Here is an 18,639-nt window from a genome sequence, read left to right on the forward strand (position 1 = left end):
CTGGCTCTTCAGATGTTTTAGACTTCAGGTCCTAGATGTCTTGCCCTATATTTGCTTAGTCTGAATGAACAGACTAAAAGCTATTCCTCATTGGAGGAATAATATATGAAACTGTTCTCTTGCCTAGTTTGAGTCTAGCATAAGTACTTTTGTCATACTTGACTCCAGCCAACTTAGTTTAAAGACAAAAGGACCTGGAGTGAGCTTGTTGGATCTAACCCTTCAATTACGCATACAGTATTCTATATGGCATATTTTTGTTCCTTTTTCCTTTTCAAATTTAGATATACATAAATATGCACACATAAAAATTGGTACGAATGAGAAGTGCACATAAGAATGCTTTAATCAATGGGGAAAATGTGCGGAGGAAAATATCTCAAGAAAAATGAAATGGCGCTACTAAAATACATAATAATTTCCATGCAGGTCAGAAGGGAAGACTTGCAGGATGACACAGAGGTTGGATGCAATGAGAGCTCTGATGGGGTTCTGAGCAACACAATGGAAATGAAACCTGACAGATTTTTCTTATCCCTAGCATGGAAATGTTGCGTGTTAAAGTCTTTCAGCCAGGGGAACTCCAGATTTGTAGCACTGGATTACCTCATGCATGTTGTTAATTGCTAAACCATAGTAGCATATAAATGGGGAACTCAGTGTTAAATAAATGCAATGAGCTGTCTGACAAAGACGTCTTCCGGAAAAGGTTGTTATTACAATTTAATTGTACAACCTTGTACAACAGCGAAAGGGTGTGTATTTCACATGCCTCGCTATAATTGCACCACCATTATAATTTTGCAGTTAGTGGCTATGAGTGCTGGTCATGAAAACATGCCAATTTTTGTACAGGATTGAAGCCTGCCTAATTTATACAAATTGAGAGCTGCACAAAAGAAAAGAGATAACTACTATGTTGTTATTTTTCATTAGAGAATTGCTATATTAAGAGGATGTGATCCAGCTGTGTTTGTTTAAATAAAAGTGTGATTTGAATACCTCCTACAGCTATGCTCCTGCCAATGAATAAAAGATAAAATGCAGCTCTCCGTGGATGCTAAGCTCCCAAGTTCTAGCTGACTCAGAGATTTATTGTTTAACATAAGGAAGTGAAAACCATGTTGAGCAGACCACACACAGGGCTCTTTTGTGTATTGTTTCAAGCCATACCGCTAATAGATTTGTTCCACTAAAGCTCACAGCAATTCAGCTGTGCTAAAATGCTCCAGTTAACTGTGAAAAAAAAATAAAAATAAAAATAAGTAATTATTTGTAAACAGCAAATGTTGCATAGATCAAGGCCATGAGTACTATAAACAGGAAATAGTGCAGTTCAAAGCTGTATAATCATCCTTACGATAATGTAATTAAGCTTTATTTCCTCAAAGCAAATTCTTTCACTTGGTACAGGGATTCTGGGACTTCCACTGTAGCCATGGTACAATCTAGAGCATGACTGGGATTGCATCCTGTTTATGAGCCATGGCTTCCATTAGGCAGTCTTAAGAAGAGCTAGTGTAGATAAGACATCCTTTATCACTTAATCACAGGCAACGAGTGAGTGTTATCTCCCTTATCAGCTATCTTCTACAGCTGAGATTCCAACCTAACAAGAGTTAATTGTAATCCATTGGATTTGGAACTTGGAAAAGTTACTTTTTGGAACCATGAGTCCAAGGATTCTCTAGCTAGTGGCCAAAATCCTGTTGCATAAATTACACCTATGGAAGATTAAGGACATCGCCAACCCCAGATGGGATTAAAGCACTCCCACAGAAACATTGTGATTATTCCCTAACATGAACATCTAAACAGGTCTTACGTCTCCACAGCAACACATGCGCGCGCATGCACACATACACACACTTGATTTAAAACAGCTACCAGTAAAAGGTTTTAAGAATTACTGTCCTGTTTAAAATACAACATCTATAAAAGAAGCGGCTGAATTTTGGTGGCAACTTTTCGGTGGACTATAAATTGAATAAATGTCTGCTGTGTAAATGAATATCTCTATGAGCATTTGTGAGCATTTACTCTGGTAGTTTTCATCAAGGTCGTGTGCCTAAATGGTTCTGGTTTCCCTGATAAGGCAAACTCTCTCAGATTCCAAAGCAACAAAAACAGGTTCAAGAAGGAGACTGCCTGGGTGCACAGATATTGGATAGGGCTTTATTATGCCTGACTTCAGCAGAATATCCACGGCAACGAGAGTGGATAAAGGGGGAGGAAATACGAAACCATTGACGATACTAGCTGAGTTATAGTTTCAGAGAGAGTGGGGGGAGAGCAGACTTCAGAGAGAGAGAGAGAGAGAGAGAGAAATGCTAGAAATGTCTGCAAAATGTAACTCAATTATCAGAGATCAGCCATAACAAGGGTGTGTGTGGCAGAATCACATAAGACTGTAAGAGCTATAAGTATCAAATAGTTACATTTACTGCATTTATAAACAGATATCTGTTGGCAGTCGCATCAAAGAGGCCTTGACGAGGCATGAGATTCTGGGCTTGAATCCATTCACTCTGTGAATTAATTGACTTGGTTTGAACTCTGCTGTTTTCAGTTGGAGAATTCACTGTGAACATGTTGTACGTATCTCGGATATCAAATAGCAAATGTTCTGAAGCCAGACACTGAAAGGAAGCCAGAAAATTGTCCATTAATCAGGACTGTACGCTTTCTGAGGAAAAGGAAATGGGACAACACGGAGCGTAATAAGGAAAACATCCCTCCTATTTCTGTTTCCACCATTTGTATGCAGTAGCAGCTTAAAATAAAAGTAAAAATAAAAATGACAACCCAACTGTGCATGGGATCCTTTTGTGGAAAGCAATGCAGTTCCACATGGCAATGTACAGTGTGGGTCTAGGTTTAAAAGCACACTGGGATCAGGAGTGTTGAAAGGTGAAAGAGGAGGGAGTAAAGGAGGGAACAAAATAAAACAAAATCTGGGAAAGAGACTGGAATAAATCCAGCTTGTAACTTCAGGATCCCAGATTATTACTGTACTGATGCATGGTACTCTCTCATGAGTAGCTTCCATTTCAGTGGAGGCTGCAAATCAACAGATACTAACAAAGAGATATTATCTTTTCACACTGTTTGGTACTCACAGCAATTCCTGACACTGAGGTAACGCTATATATGCATCACACACATCACAGTATATATTCCACACATGCACAGACAAAGCTGTTGGATCAAGCAAGGGTGATTTGGAGGTTCTAGCAGGGGAGCGCAGCTATCGTATACCCTTGACCGAAGAACGGTACACTCCTTCTATCTGGGATGGTCGTCCTCTTCCACCGAGCGCGCAGCTTCGGGAGGGACGCACATGGAGCGGTGAGGGAGGAAGGGGACACCCGCCTAGCCAGCCAGATCAGCCGAATCAACCCTGGCGATCAATGGGGTGACAGATGTCGCAGCCAGATCGCCCTCACATCCGCAAGGGTGATTTCAATGCTGCTAGGAAGCTACAAATCATGTAACATGCTAATTCAGGTGGGACAACATATGAGGAATCAAGAGCTGTGTGTGGACCTTTACCAAGATTCTGCAGATCCCACCAAATGTTAATAAAGCTGTAATTTTTAAAATGTGGACCTTTACCTAGATTCTGCAGATCCCACCAAATGTTAATAAAGTTGTACTTTTAAAAATGTACAAATTTTAATTATTTTTATCTATAAAAAGCAGTACAGTATTTCTGGAACTGCTAGGCATGGTTTCTCAATTGATTCTGATTACAACTAAAATACAATGATACACTATATCAAGCAACAATAACGGCATATCCAAAGAGCAGGGTTCAAAAAGTGTACAAATGCATGACTTCTACACAATCCTGAAAGTCCTGAAAGAATTTTTAGACCTGCATTGGTATTGAATAGCACCTCACATGTAATATTTGCTTTATACCATTCATTCCAGCATTTACGGGAAGGCTGTTCTATTCCCAAAAAATGAAGAAGACGCCATTTGGAACTCCATATTTCTTTAATGGCAGATAGTAAGGATCTGTTTGATAACTATGAATTGAAGTACAACTCATAATTTTGTTGGTCAGTTCACAATATCTTGGAAAAATTATTAGTATGTTGAATTCCCTTTTCACTAGTTTTCTTTTTTAATTATCTTAGCACTATGAATCTAGTTTTTTCATCACCTGTCCAAAAGTTACCTTTAATTGTTCTGGTGTTTGCATTATTTCAAATGACAGGTACACCGGCTAATGTGGAGAAGAACATCAGAGTATGGAAAGCTGTCTTATACTGGCTCAGATCATTGATTAGTTTAGTCCAGCATTATCAACTCTGACAGTAGCTTTCCGGGTTTCAAGCAGGATTCTTTCCTAGCCCTGCCTGAAAATCCCTGATGTGCTACATGGTAAGGTATCATCAACATAATAACCAAGACTAATTCTGCTTAGCATCCAAAATTTGTTGAATTTGATGTGTAGGGGAAAGGGAGCTTAGTATTTTTTGTGGGAGCCCCAAACCCATTAGAAGCAAAGCTGAGTCCAGAAATAATCCTCCTTCTTCAAGATGGGGACCATGGCTTGTCCTGCTCTTGGTCACCAAGAACTCCATCTTACCTGTACAGAGTATTATTTTATCTATCTTCATTACTGACTTGAAGTTAATACTCAGGCTTTGACAACTGCATCTAAGGGAAAGGACCAACAGGACTGAACTACCAATGGTGGTGGAACATATGAATCTCACAAACACAGATCAACTTCAGTCATTTCTAAAGGAAATGGGGTGAGGTTCTTACTAGTAAGATACATAAGTTCAGATGTAGATAGTAATTTCTATCTACTGAACACCAGTTTGAGCCATTTTCTTCTAGAAAAAAACCTTCAAGCTCAGTTTTGAAAAAAAATCACTTCAGAAGACAGAGGATGAAGGAACAAGCAAGCAGAGGAATTGGGAGCAGGGAATTACGTAACAAGCTCTCTACCACTCATTGCTAAGTTTTGTGCCTGCTTAAGCAACAATCATTATTATTATTATTATTTATTTATTTGATTTGTACCCCGCCTGTCTGGACCAATGGACCACTCTAGGTGGCTTCCAACATAAAAATTAAACAATAAACACAGCAAGTGCAGAAATAATACAAAACAACTATAATATAAATAGAAAAAATAAGAAGAAGAAAATCAAGAGTTGACTGGAGGGAAGGCCTGAGTGAAGAACCATGTTTTTAGTTGGATTTTAAAGACTATTAAAGACGATTATTAGACTTATTCAGATGTGACTTACCTGACTGGATTCATCATTGAAAGAAGGGAGCACCTGTCCCAGCCTTCTTCCTCATCACTCTCCCCCCCATGGAAAATCCAGGTGCTTTAGCTAAACAGGCTCCTCTGCTCTTCAGACCTCTTTTTCTGTTTGTGGAAAGTGATGATAAATGGGTCAGGCTAAGAGCTCCCCTCTTTTGTGTTAAACCTAACTAGGTATATCTCATCTGAAGAGGTCTATTGTCAGTGGCAATCTCAGGTTCATATTTATTGAACCATTATTTATGTTAAGTAAGAAAGCTCTCCGCATCAGCCTCAATAGCTGGCTATATTGCTCAGCAACTTGGGTTCCTGGCTGTGGAGAAAAGCCAATCTGTGAAGTCTTGGGTAAGCTACATAGTCCTGGAGCACCTCCAGAAGAAGGGACTGATAAACCACTTCTGAATGTGCCATACCTGGAAAATCCAGGAAAGTGTTGCCATAACCGAGAATCAAATTGATGGCATATTATTAAGCCAGCTGGATCGCTCATTGTGTTGCAGCACCAGAGACTGGAACTTCAGTTCACCACTGGGCCTTGTAGGAAAAGAGTCAATCCAAGACCACACCCAGAAGAAGGGAATGGTAAAGCATTCCTGAGTACTTTATACCTGGAAATCCCTGAGCAGGGTTTTATAAATTAACTCGATGGCATGCAATTCTGTATTACTATCAGCCTGCAAGGAATAAAACATCAAAGCCTTTTTTATATTCGTGAAGGCTTTCACGGCCAGGATCTAATGGTTGTTGTGGGTTTTTCGAGCTCTTTGGCTGTGTTCTGAAGGTTGTTCTTCCTAATGTTTTGCATTAGGAAGAACAGCCTTCAGAACACGGCCAAAGAGCCCGAAAAACCGACAACAACCAAAAGCCTGTTTTGTTGTTGTTCTAATATGAACGCATCATTCCACAAAAGTGCTTTTAGAATACAGACATTTGCAGCTTGTAGGCCATCGTGTAATAAGCATCTCTTGCTCTAAATAAAGCAAACAAAAAAAGTCATAATCTGTTAAAATCCTGTATTTGGCATGAACAAAATGCCAGCTGCTGAATTTAAGGCTGCTTACTTTATAGTAGAAAATGACTGTGTAGTTAAAATGTAATCTCAATATAATTACTTTGTGTGTAAATTTTATGACTAGTTATGAAACAGCAGTTTTAAAGACAAGGATGATAGAAATGACAGTACCTCTTGGGTTTTCATGGGTACTGTACAAGTATATTCATGATATTTGGTCTACACATATTACATTCTTTTTGGCTGCATAGGGAACCAACCCCCTTGTGTATTTTGGTACGAGATTTGGTGAAATATAATGACAAAGTCAAATTCTGCTTTTCCAGTTTTTTCTTCAGAATATTCATCAGCAAGACTTCCCTACATTATGAAGATAGTGTTTATACAACCTCCCTTCTGTTCTGTAGTTTTATCTGAGATCCTTAGCTTTCAGCTGTTCCTTACCAGAGGAGAAAATATATTGCCATCTCTGTCAGCAGATCCTCTCTTTCCATTTGTCCACTGCAGTGCTCAAAAAAGGAATGTAGGCAGTTGCCATAAGGTATTTTTACACACACACACAAAATGGCTGTAGGGCTCAGATCTGTTAAAAACTGCTTCCAATGATATACCTATCACACCTGCAACAAGTGAAACAACCCTGAGTTTCCATTAGGCTTTGAAGATATCTCTAAGGAATATCAACACATGTACTACCAAGTATGATGTTGTGAAGTTTTAAAGATAAATCGGGTTGCTTAAAGATAAATTATCCTAGTTTCAGCTACAGTACCATGCCGTTTTCATTGGCCTTTAGATCAATGTTTCCAAAAGGCTGTTACAGTTTCCAACCGTTTTATTATACTCTTCCTGAATCAGTATTAGAATAGTTTTAATTTTCCCAGTCCCAACCCCATTGTTATACCCACCCCCTTCTAAACTCTTCTTGAAAAGCAGAACATAATAAATATTTGAAACAGTAAATGTGACATGTTCCATGAGAGTGCTCTTATCTGCCTTATAATACGCAATATACATGCTAGGTTTCTTCTTTTCAAGAGAGTACCATTCTCAGCTCTAATAATTATTTTTAAAGGCATTTAGAGCAAAAACATAAGCCCATCTACCTGAGAGTAAGGCCTATTGAATTTAGGGTCACTTAAATCTGAGTAGACATCCATAGGATTGCACAGTTGGAATTGAGTGGCACATGTTTCTGTTAATGGCCATTAGCTCTTGCTTTGTTTTGTATCCTAAACTTTTTGGAGACTGTTAAAGTAAGACAGAAAAAGGGATTGTGTATTTCTGTGAGATTTTAATCACAACAATTGCATCAAAGAGACATTTGTCACCTGTGATGGCAACATAATGGAATAATGGAAACCTAGATCAATAATATGTTTTTTCCCACTTAATTACACTCTCTCAAATTTCTTTTTCTTAATGAATTACAGTAAGTGGTTGTGTAAAAAGAGAAAACAAAAATAAGGAGGAAACTCTTTACAGAAACAGCTTTTCTGCCTACATGCTAATGTATTATGTCAGCTCCTTTTGCTTTTAAGAAACCACTCACATTTTTGACCAACAAACTAATCATGTTGTTGAAAACAAAAGTTAGACATTTCTTCTAAAACCAGAGGAAACAAACAGGAAACAAACACAGTTCATAACTGATTCCAATAACAACAACAGGAGTAGGAGGAGGGACAACAACAGCAGCAGCATGCCATAACATCAATTTCAACTTATGACAACCATTTTCAAGGTCTTCTAGGTACAGAGTACTCAGAAGAGTTTACCATTCCCCTCTTCTGGGGTATTCTTGGACTGTGCAGTTCTGCTAAGGCTACATTGGCTGACTATTCTACTAGGAAGCACATTAGAGAATCAAACTCCCGACTTCTGTCTCCACAGCTAGATATCTAACCCAATAACTGATTCTACTAGTTTGGTAAACTTTGATCTGTTGAAATAACAATAGATTGCTATATACCAAGTCACTGATGTGCATCATATGGGCACTTCACAGAGAAGTAGCATGATACAATGTAACAAAAGGAAATACACAAATCCCATCACAGAATGGGGTGAACTGAATCCAGCTGGGCTGAGGGTCCATGAAGCTAGGTAGCACACAGATGGCATGTCCCTCTCTCCCACATCAGATGTGCTACAGTCTTGTCCAGACAACAAAAGGAACTGTACAGTTTAACTCCTTATGCTGAAATCCAATCTTATCTATAACCTGTCACTGTTTGATAACATTCCACAGACCCCCACTGTCTGTACCAATGCTGTCTTTCTCAAATATTTTCAAGGATAGGGGCCACCATCAGTTTCTTAAGTAAAGTGTTACAGAATCGACAAATGAATACAAGAGAAAGACATCTATATAATTATGATAAGTGTGTGGGCAAAAATATGACTGTCTGGATGTTGCACTGTCAGCAAGTCACTAATGAGCAACTAAAGAGTTCTTCAATTGGACGAAGGGTTCTAGAATGTATTTGGAATTCTAAGAAAGAGAGCTGTGTGGTATGGTACAATTATTTAAGGTGTCAGACTGGGAGACCCAAACTCTTGTTCTCAATGAGTCACAAAACCTCACTGGGTGACCACTGGCCAAGCAACCTCTCTTCACCCAAGTTCTGTGACATTATTGTTGCAGAAAATAGTTTGTGGGTGGAGACCTATGTACATTGCCACCTTGAATTCATTAGAAGAAAGGTGGGATGATTTTTTAACCACAAGAGACTTAAAGAGATTGGAGTGGGAGACTATTCATGTACACAAAGAGACTTAGAGAGAAGGGAAGTTCATGCGTTGAGCCAGACAGAAGTAAGATGCACCTTTCGCCATTGGATGGGGAAATAGATATGCACAGGCAAAAATCCTGCTGCTTAGTGTAGTAAATCACACAATGGGAATTTAATAAATCAATTTCTCCATGAGTTCCATTGACTCAAATGGGCCTACTCTAACTGCAGCTTACTATGCTAAAGCAAGTCACTGTTAGAGTAAGTCCATTTGACCAAATCGAACTTTTGGAGGAGTTGACTCACCAAATCCCCATTTATACAATGACCTGCTTCTCATAGTATTGTTAATGATCTATTATTCTGCCTGATTCAATGTATTATTTTTGTATGGGTTTAAGACATCTGAACTCAAAAAGTGTAACCTGCAAGATGCTTTGTAATGTGCTGAACTGATCTCACACTCAATGGAATTGGTAGATGGAAGTTTGATCTCCTCAGTAATATCCAGGGTCAGCTTCTAACAGTGGATGGATGCATTCTTATGTACTTTATCACAAACAGATGGCATAGCCATTTGCTTTGGCTTGCCTTTGTCCTTTTAGAAATGATTTATAGGTACAACCATATCCTTATTCAATAATAATTAAAGTAGGGAAAGATAAGTCTGTGTGCATGTCTGTGTTTGTAAGAACTGTACGACTTTTCAACAAATTAGCCTTCAATTACTTAAGAGTTTGGTTGCCAAAATACTGAAGAGAGGAGGTAACACCTATCCTAAATTGTGAAATGTTTATTAATCACAGAAACACATAGTCATGTAACAGTGAGAACTTGATTCACTTAAAGAAATCTGTCTATAATGAAGTCATATATGCTGTTAAATTGATTTTTAGCACTGGTATTATGAAGTCTGAAAATTCTCTTCATTGTAAGATCAAAACAACTTGTCCTAACAGTAGGAAATTTGGCATCACAGGGATATAGCCTGGATCAGTTTCAGAAAAGTCTGATGAAAAATGAGTGGATTGTAATGGTTTAAAAAATTGTATCTGAAAGACAGATGTTCTATGATTATAATTATTTCAATGCATGTTCAAATTGTTTTAGATAAATAATTTAATTACAGGTAGGAGTGGCCAACTTGAGCCCCTCCAGATGTTGCTGGACTGCAAATCCTATCAGCCCTAGTCAGTGTCACCAGTGGGAAGGAATGATGGGAGTTGCACTACAATAATATCTAGAGCAGTGGTTCTCAAACTGGGGTCCTCAGATGTTCTTAAACTGTAAATCCCAGAAATTCTAGCCAGCACAGCAAGTGGTGAAGGCTTCTGGGAATTGCAGTCCAAGAAAATCTGGGGACCCCAGTTTGAGAACCATTGGAGGACTGTAGTTGCCCATCCTAATATAAGGGCAAGGAATGCAACTCTATGGTTGAAATCCTGTTGCAGAAGATACCATTCAGCCATTCCTGTTTGACAGTTAATGAGTCCCTGCTGGAATCCTTAAGCACACACCGAGCCAGCTGACACCCATGAATCCCAACATTCTGCATGCATAACAAAACAACAGGATTTCAGCCTGTTCTTGGTATATAGTAGCTTCAGATGTAGAACCTGATACCCAAAGCAATACTGCTGAAGCAATGAAGCCAAAACACATTGTATTTCCAGACTGGGAAAATAATCTATTTCAGTAAAAGGGTAAAGTGTGTGAACTGCCAACATCTCTTCTCCAAGGCAGAACTGCCCCAGCCAAGGTTATCTAGCCAGTAGCTATGTTAGTTTGTTGCAGGACAAGAAAACCACCAGTCCTGTAGTACCTTTAAGGCTAACAAATTTTTATTTCTCATAAGCTTTGGTGTGTCCTAGAACACTTCTTCCAATCAAGGGAATCCTGATGGCAAACCTAGTTAGGAGTAGCCCTGGAAGTTCCTCAGGTAAACCTAGACTGGATTTACGAGGCTCTTTGAGAGTCCTGCATTATTTCTTCCTTGCTGACTTCCTAGTCTCATCCTTCTCCTTTTCTTGGCCAGGATGGTTACTTCTATTTTGCCCTATTCAGGCCTTACCTTCATTATAGAATCACCCATCTCCAAGCACCTCAGTCTTTCTCTCTACTATTGCTTTCTGCGCTCATGGAAAGTAATGCATATGCACAAAAGAGGTTCCTCCCCACCTCTAGACTCGCCATATGAGCAAGAATCTCGATTTTCATGTCTCACTAACTGTGTAAGACATAGTTCTTAGGGGAAAGAAAAGACTGGTTGCTCAAGCTCGCCATCTGCTTAAGCAATCTTTGGGTGCAAACTCAATTGTTGCATTGCTCTAGAGACATTTATTTTGTGTTTCAATATAAAGCAGCTCAATAAACTGAAAGGCATGGAAAATAAACTAATATTGTTTCCAGGTGTATTTAAAAGTCACAACACTTGTACATTAACAAAGTTAATTTGATATGTGGGCTGTATGTACGTAGGTCCTTGTAACTTAACTTTGCCATCCTTCTACAAATGCCAAGAACTAGGTGTTAAAGAAAAGGTTAAAGCTGTTTTCTCAAGTTGTCTTCCAATGGCTTCTCACTTAAACTATAAGAACAGATCTATCAAACGAATGTCAAGCAAGGTTGCCACTTTCTCATTCTGAGGCACCACTTGTTCCTTTAACACCTTTGGGGCATTGAGACATATCCAAGAACAGGGGCTTCCTCTTGAGAGAATGTATGAGGAAGACAGAAGAATAGACCAGTGCAGTAGCGTCAGCCTGACCAGGATCTATGTTGGCAGTACTACATTGAGCTCACAGTACAGCCATTATAATTTGTCATCAGTTGAGAGTTAACACATTTTGGAAACGTCTTCCATTGCACAGAACAAATAGCAAGCTATAAAATAATAACAAATATATATTTATTAAATTGAGACAATTTAAAATGTGCTTTTAAATGTTTTAAAAATTGTTTTCGATCTTAATTTTAATATTGATACATGTCTAATTGTTGTTAACAATACTTTCTGTGGTATTTTAGAACGGTTTATCAGTATATAGTTTTAACTGTTGTGAGCTGCCTTGGGTCCCTTGTGGGGAGATAGGCAGCATATGAATGAATGAATGAATGAATGAATGAATGAATGAATGAATGAATGAATGAATGAATGAATGAATGAATGTCATCTGCCAAAACTCAGTACAGTCACCCACCTCATAGCAGTTCCTTATGGCATAACTTCCTTGTCCAGGAAGGTACTGCACACAGATCAGTGGTTCAGCCCTTTGTTTTTAAGGTTGTTTTCACTCGTGTGTAAATTTTTAAAATCACTAGTCGCATTTTTCCTCTTAAGAACCACAAGGTAATATTAGGTAAGACAGGAACGTCCATCAGTTTTTAACAGTGTGAAGGTATTTTTATTTTCTATCACAACTTGCAGAAAGTTAATCTGCCTGTCAATGGTATAAGTGTCTTTTGAAAAACCCAGTTTTTGTTCACTTTGCAATGACTTTATAAAGGGGGGAAAACTTTCAAAGCTTGTAACACAAGCAGTGAATAAACTGATAGTAGTTCCTGCTGTTTGTTTACACAATTTAATTTCTTTTCTTTCTTTCCTGGTTTCTTCCCCCCATCCCCACTTGCCTTCCAATGTTCACTGCCAAAAATCAAGCTTCTGCAGTGTTCCACACAGCAGCAAAATAAACAGCACCTTGGTCTTGGCCTTGAGTCAAGGAAGCTTCTTTTAACCAGCAGGGGTCACTCTTGGGCAATCCATTCCAAGTGGCTTCTGGTCATTCTCATTCTACCCACCTCAGGCTATTCTGAAAAATACCCTCTAAGCTCAATTTCAGAACCTGTTTTGAAGAAGTTTATGCGTTTGCTTCCAAGGTAGGACACTAAAGAAGTTCCATGTTGCTGCAGAAGCATTTTTAGGTAGAAACATTGTGGTAAACACTCAATTTTCCCCTCAAAGAAACCTATCATTCCCTTTAGTTACATGCATGTGATCAGACTGCTATCATAACTAGGACCAGTATTTAAACCTCATCAGGTACAGTCATCTGGTACAGCACTTCCAGATATTCCTTGCATCGCAGCTCTCTGTACTGTGCATTCTAGGAACTGCATCCCAAAATGTAATTTTTTCCAGGCTGAGTCATATTGGATCAAAGTTAATTGCAATGTTTGCATGAGAACAAAGTACTTCTGTAACCTACTGTTGCGATTGAAATATTCCTAAATTAGGGCAGTGAATGAGACTCCACCAGTTGTGGCATAATCAGAGTCATAGAGATAACTAATAAATTTTGAATTAAGTGTAATGGGCAGTCTAGATAACTAGACTGTTGAATCAATGGCCCTTACATATTTGTTTCCTTACTAAAGTCTCATTGGCTCAATAGATCTACTTTAGTTGTGACTAACAATTGGATTTATGCCTAAGTCAAATTTTAGCCACTTGTCAGGACTAATTCTGTGTGTAGATATAGTTGAAATTTAGATTTTTTTTGTAGGTTGACTGTCGATGTAGATGTTTAACATCCATTTTCTACCTGAGGTTGGCCCCATAGCCTTAAAAACACACATAACTGGTTAGCTACTTGCCTCGAGATGTTCTGGTTGAAACCCTCAAACCTTTGACATCTTGAAGAGCATTTCCAGGCAGAAGGCAACTCTGACAAACAGCTAGAAGGCTCAGTGCACCTATGCCATCCTTTTCTCATTAGAAGATTCCCTGAAGTATTGAATAAGGTGGAAGGGGTGGAGGAGAAAAAGAAAAGGGTTACAAGGGGAGAACAATGAGATCTAAAGCCCCTACAAAATTTGATGATAATTTGATGACATGATCGAAGCCTACTTAGAACCACTCTAAACCAGCAGCATCAGATATAGTAAACCTAATCTGGATGACACTTGCTGGGAAACTATAATGGGTATGTGGTATTGTGTTTATATCCTCTTTGTGGACTTTCTAGGGGTTTCTGGTTAACCACTAAAAGAAACATGATGGTGGAGTTGATAGATAAGGACCCTTGAGCCAAGCCAGCAAGGATTTTATGTACAGTGGGGTCTTGACTTGAGAACTTAATCCGTATTGGAAGGCGGTTCTCAAGTCAAAATGTTCTCAAGTCAAATCTGCATTTCCCATAGGAATGCATTGAAAACCATTTGATCCGTATCTGCTCTTTTCCGTCCATAGAAACTAATGGGAAGCTGCTATTCCGCCTTTGACCACTAGAGGGGGATATTTTGTTTCTTTTTTTCTTAGGTCAAGAAAGGTTCAGGGAAGGCAGGGAAAATACAGTCCAGGCAGTACAGTACCAGGCAGTCTGAAGACTGGCTCCCAATCCACTCTCTAAACGCTGGGAGGAGTGAGGAAGCAGACAGGCACCCTTTTCACTGGCCAACAGTTAACTGAAAGTTCACATTTTGCACTTTCCCTGCCTCCCACGTGGTTTTTTTCAGTTCTTAACTCAAATCTAAGTATGTAAGTCAAGTCAATATTTTCCTATGAGAGTGGTTCTTAAGTCAAAATGTTCTTAACTCAAGCTGTTCTTAAGTCAAGACCCCACTGTACTTAAGCTTATCTAATTTCACTGTGTTTTGCCAGTCGTATCTCAATGTTGTGGCTAGTACTAAGTTATTTGAAGAATGGCTACACAACTAGCACAGCCCTGAATCTTCACTAAGATGCAAGGAAAAGGGCTGTGCTGAAATCTGCCTTCCAATTTTCCCCAAGGTTTTTTTTCCCTTTTTGAAAGAACCACCTGTTTTTTCTGTCTTGTTATTCAGGCTGAATGGCTGTTCGAGAGACTATGGTAACGTGCTCTGTATGGAGGTCTTGGAACAGTGTCTTGTGTGGCTGAAAAGGCCAATTTGAGAGTGACAATCTCTTCCACATTTAAGACAAGTAGAATCTGTCCCCTGTCCAGCTCCCTGGTTTTGCTTGTTTCGGGACTGCCTCTTTGCTTCGGCCTGCTGGGCAAGGGTCTCTTCAAATTGGGAGAGGCCGTGATGCACCACCTGCCTCCAGGCTGAACGCTCAGATGTCAAGGTTTCCCATCTGTTGAGGTCCATTCCTAAGGCCTTCAGATCCCGCTTGCAGATGTCCCTGTAACGCAACTGTGGTCTCCCTCGGGGGCGGCTTCCCTGCTCTAATTCTCCATACAGGAGATCTTTTGGAATCCGACCATCAGCCATTCTCACGACGTGCCCAAGCCAACGTAGACGGCGCCGTTTCAATAATGTATACATGCTGAAAATTCCAGCTCGTTCTAGGACTACTCTATTTGGAACTTTGTCCTGCCAGGTGATACCAAAAATGCGTCGGAGGCAACGCATATGGAAGGTGTTCAGCTTCCTCTCCTGCCGTATCTCTCTCTCTGTATGTGTGTGTGTGTGTGTGTGTGTGTGTGTGTGTGTGTGTGTGTGTGTGTGTGTGTGTGTATGTGTGTGTGTTTCTGTGTTTCTTTTCCCTTCTCACATCTTTCTAGTGCTCTGAAGCTTTCCTGGCTGAGACACTACCAGAGATGTTACAGTACAGCGAAGGACGAGGTACAAATAGACACCCATGCACACAAACCTCATTTCTAAGGTAAGTATGAGAACCTTACACCTACACAGAATATCGCTGAATTTTCTTCTATTTTGAATCCCCCCCCCCAAAGGCAAATTCCCCTGCTGTCAAACCAAATAGAAATGAAGGGTATGGAGAGACAATGGAACAGATTTTTGGCACATTACAGGTAAGTTGTTTACCTAATCGTGATATCAGTGTCAGAACATAATGTGCATAACTGTCTCTTGTTTAGTTTAAAACAGAATGTGCAACTCAATCATGCTATGAGTGCAGTTTGGATGTTTCCCTAAGTATCCTACTGAGCCTCGCTTGCATTTTGGATAATATTTTTGTTCAATTCTTTTTCTCATGTTCATTCCAGAACCTCAAGATTTACAGCCAGGATTGTTTTTAAAGGTCCTATTGCTGCTACATTAAACAGACACTCTAGTCATCTGTTAAAGTAGTCAGTAAATCACTCAACCCTCTGCCTATCAAGCCCCTTTGGGTGTCTGGATTTTTTTAAAGCTAAATTTTAAGAAAGAAAAACAGCCTAACTATTATGTAGCAATTACTGTATGGTCCTAGTTCAATGGCAATGGGCCAAATCATAGATGGAAGCAGAGAAATGGTTTAATTTCATATAATGTAGATTTCATACATTTGGGCACATTCCCAAAGGAAAGAGTGTATGACATGGAATTACACATTTACAGGCAATGAATACAATTACTTGTGAATGTGGCACTTCTGAAAATGTGCAGTGCCCCACACTGAATATTCTTGGAACAACGTGGAAGTGAAGAAGCACCATGGGCAAAACAAAAAAGAAGTGAAAGGGGGCTGTTACACAGCTGCAACAAAAACAATCCTGGGCAGATGTCTGCCCATGATTTTCATAAGCAAATGTGTCCCCATAATATTTGTATATTAAAAATCTTCAGGAACTCATCTTGATATGCACTCTACCCAGGCAACGACGACAACCTATTTGTGGAGTCTAGAACCGAGCAACTGATGAATGTTGAAAAAGCTAGAAACAATTATTTTGCTCATGCAAGGTGTTCAGAGTGGATTCAAAACCTCAGACTCTTTCTGTACCAAATGTGTCATGGGCGAACAGCAGTAGAATCCTTAGAAATGAATGGGCCAAGATTATCTGCTATTTGCACTGACTAAATCTAATAGGCAGAACTATTTCCAAGAACAGAGAAGACTGTGGGAGGTTTGTGGATCAGAACAGTGGTGGTATCGCACCCCAAAATTGGGGGAAGGCACCTCTTGCTCCAGGTATGAGCTATTACTGACAATGAAGTGACTGCCTGCCATAAAGATGATCAGTGTCACAGAAAAATTGATGGAACCCTTATTTAGCCCTAAGAGGACTGAATACAGTGGTGCCTTGCTTAATTATTACCCCGCATTACAACGAAATTGCTGTACGACGATCTGTTTGCGATCGCAATTGTGATAGCAAAACAATGGTCTAAATAGGGTTTTTTCACTTTGCGACGATCAGTTCCCTGCTTCGGGAACCGATTCTTCGCAAAACGATGGGTTTTTTTAACAGATGATCGGCAGTTTCAAAATAGCGGCCGGGTGCTTAAAATGGCTCCCCGCTGTGTTTAGGGATGGATTCCTCGCTATACAGGCAGTGAAAATGGCCGCCGTATGGAGGATCTTCGCTGGACAGTGAGTTTTTACCCCACTGGAACGCATTGAACGGGTTTCAATGTGTTTCAATGGGGTTTTTAATTTCGTTTTACAATGTTTTCGCTTAACGGCGATTTTCCTGGAACGGATTATCGTCGTTAAGCGAGGCACCCCTGTACACCGGTATTCAAGTCGCACTGTTAATAGCCCCAAAAGTGGTGTCTTGTCACCTTGTCATCCTGGAAGCCTCAAGATATGCAAGAAGGCTTCCTTCCTCCATGTCTCTTGGCAGGCAGACGGACATGAGTTTGCATGTATGTGTCTGGTGGAAACCATAAGCCTTATATTGTGCTGAATTGGGAGCCCGACACACCCACCCTGTGTGTGGAAAGCATTTGTTCAACTGAACAGCTCTTGGACATATCAAATTTATTCCGTATGGATATACCGTAAAAACATATAAAAACATATTTACAAATGTTGGTCTAAGTTGCCAAGGCCCATGATCCCAGACCATTGTGCACTCATGCAGCCAGAAGTCTTTTAAACTCTTTTAGTGTTAGCCAGTCACTTGACAGAAGGAGCAAGCTGCTTTTGCACTTATAACTGGTTTGCTCAGCGACTGGCTGCTATGAGGTGGGGGTTGGAGACCTCTCAGTATCCCTCAGGTTCTGTGTGTAATTCTTCCTGTCCCTTTTTTGGCTGTCTAGAATTACGGCCAAGGTCTGTACTCTTTTTATTGCCATTCTTTCCTAGGCAGAGCCTTTTCCATGGGAGAAATGCTTAATGCTTTGTCTTGACATCCAGCTATAGAGATTCTCTGTGATATTAAGCCCCAACCACACTGCTTCTGCTGCTACGCACAGCCTCTCTGGTAGCTTTATCATCCGGTGGCTTGCTTTTATTAGGCAAACGGCATTGCTCAAAGTATCACACACACAACTCCACAACACACACACACACACACACACACACACACACACACACACACACACACACACACACACACACACACACATACAATTTACTTCTGTTCTTCCTCCCCACATGCAACCAACACAGTGTTGTGATTTTAAATTTCTTTCTCTCAAAGGAGACGGCAATGGTTTTTGAATGGTTACCAAATAGCTGCTCCCTCGCCCTGGTCCCAGATGCTGTCTCTGTTGCTACCCGAACAGATTCGCAACATCTTGTCACAGGCACACATCAATGCGTGTGCCTGCTGCCTCCTTCCCAGAGGAGAACCTCACACCTGCTGCTGGCAGCATGCCGGGCCTTTAGGGAACAAATGTTCTATCGCTGCTGGGTGATAGGATGGGACAGACTGTACATTTCAAGGGAACTGGCTAAAGGCACCCTAGGGCTCATTGCACCCAGGTTTGCACCCAGATGGCTCCCA

General features: G+C 40.1%; 1 long non-coding RNA gene across 1 annotated transcript; it reads right to left on the reverse strand.

Moving 5' to 3' along the window:
• Positions 1–447: 447 nt before the first annotated feature.
• LOC110077115 (uncharacterized) lies at positions 448–17,968 on the reverse strand. Its single transcript, XR_013544954.1, has 3 exons — positions 6,750–17,968; positions 5,274–5,398; positions 448–2,639 (listed from the first exon to the last, which is right to left on the reverse strand). It is a non-coding gene; the product is annotated as an uncharacterized LOC110077115 (long non-coding RNA).
• Positions 17,969–18,639: the final 671 nt, after the last annotated feature.

The sequence above is a fragment of the Pogona vitticeps genome, chromosome 4, assembly GCF_051106095.1.
Source record: "Pogona vitticeps strain Pit_001003342236 chromosome 4, PviZW2.1, whole genome shotgun sequence".
Lineage (NCBI taxonomy): Eukaryota > Metazoa > Chordata > Lepidosauria > Squamata > Agamidae > Pogona > Pogona vitticeps.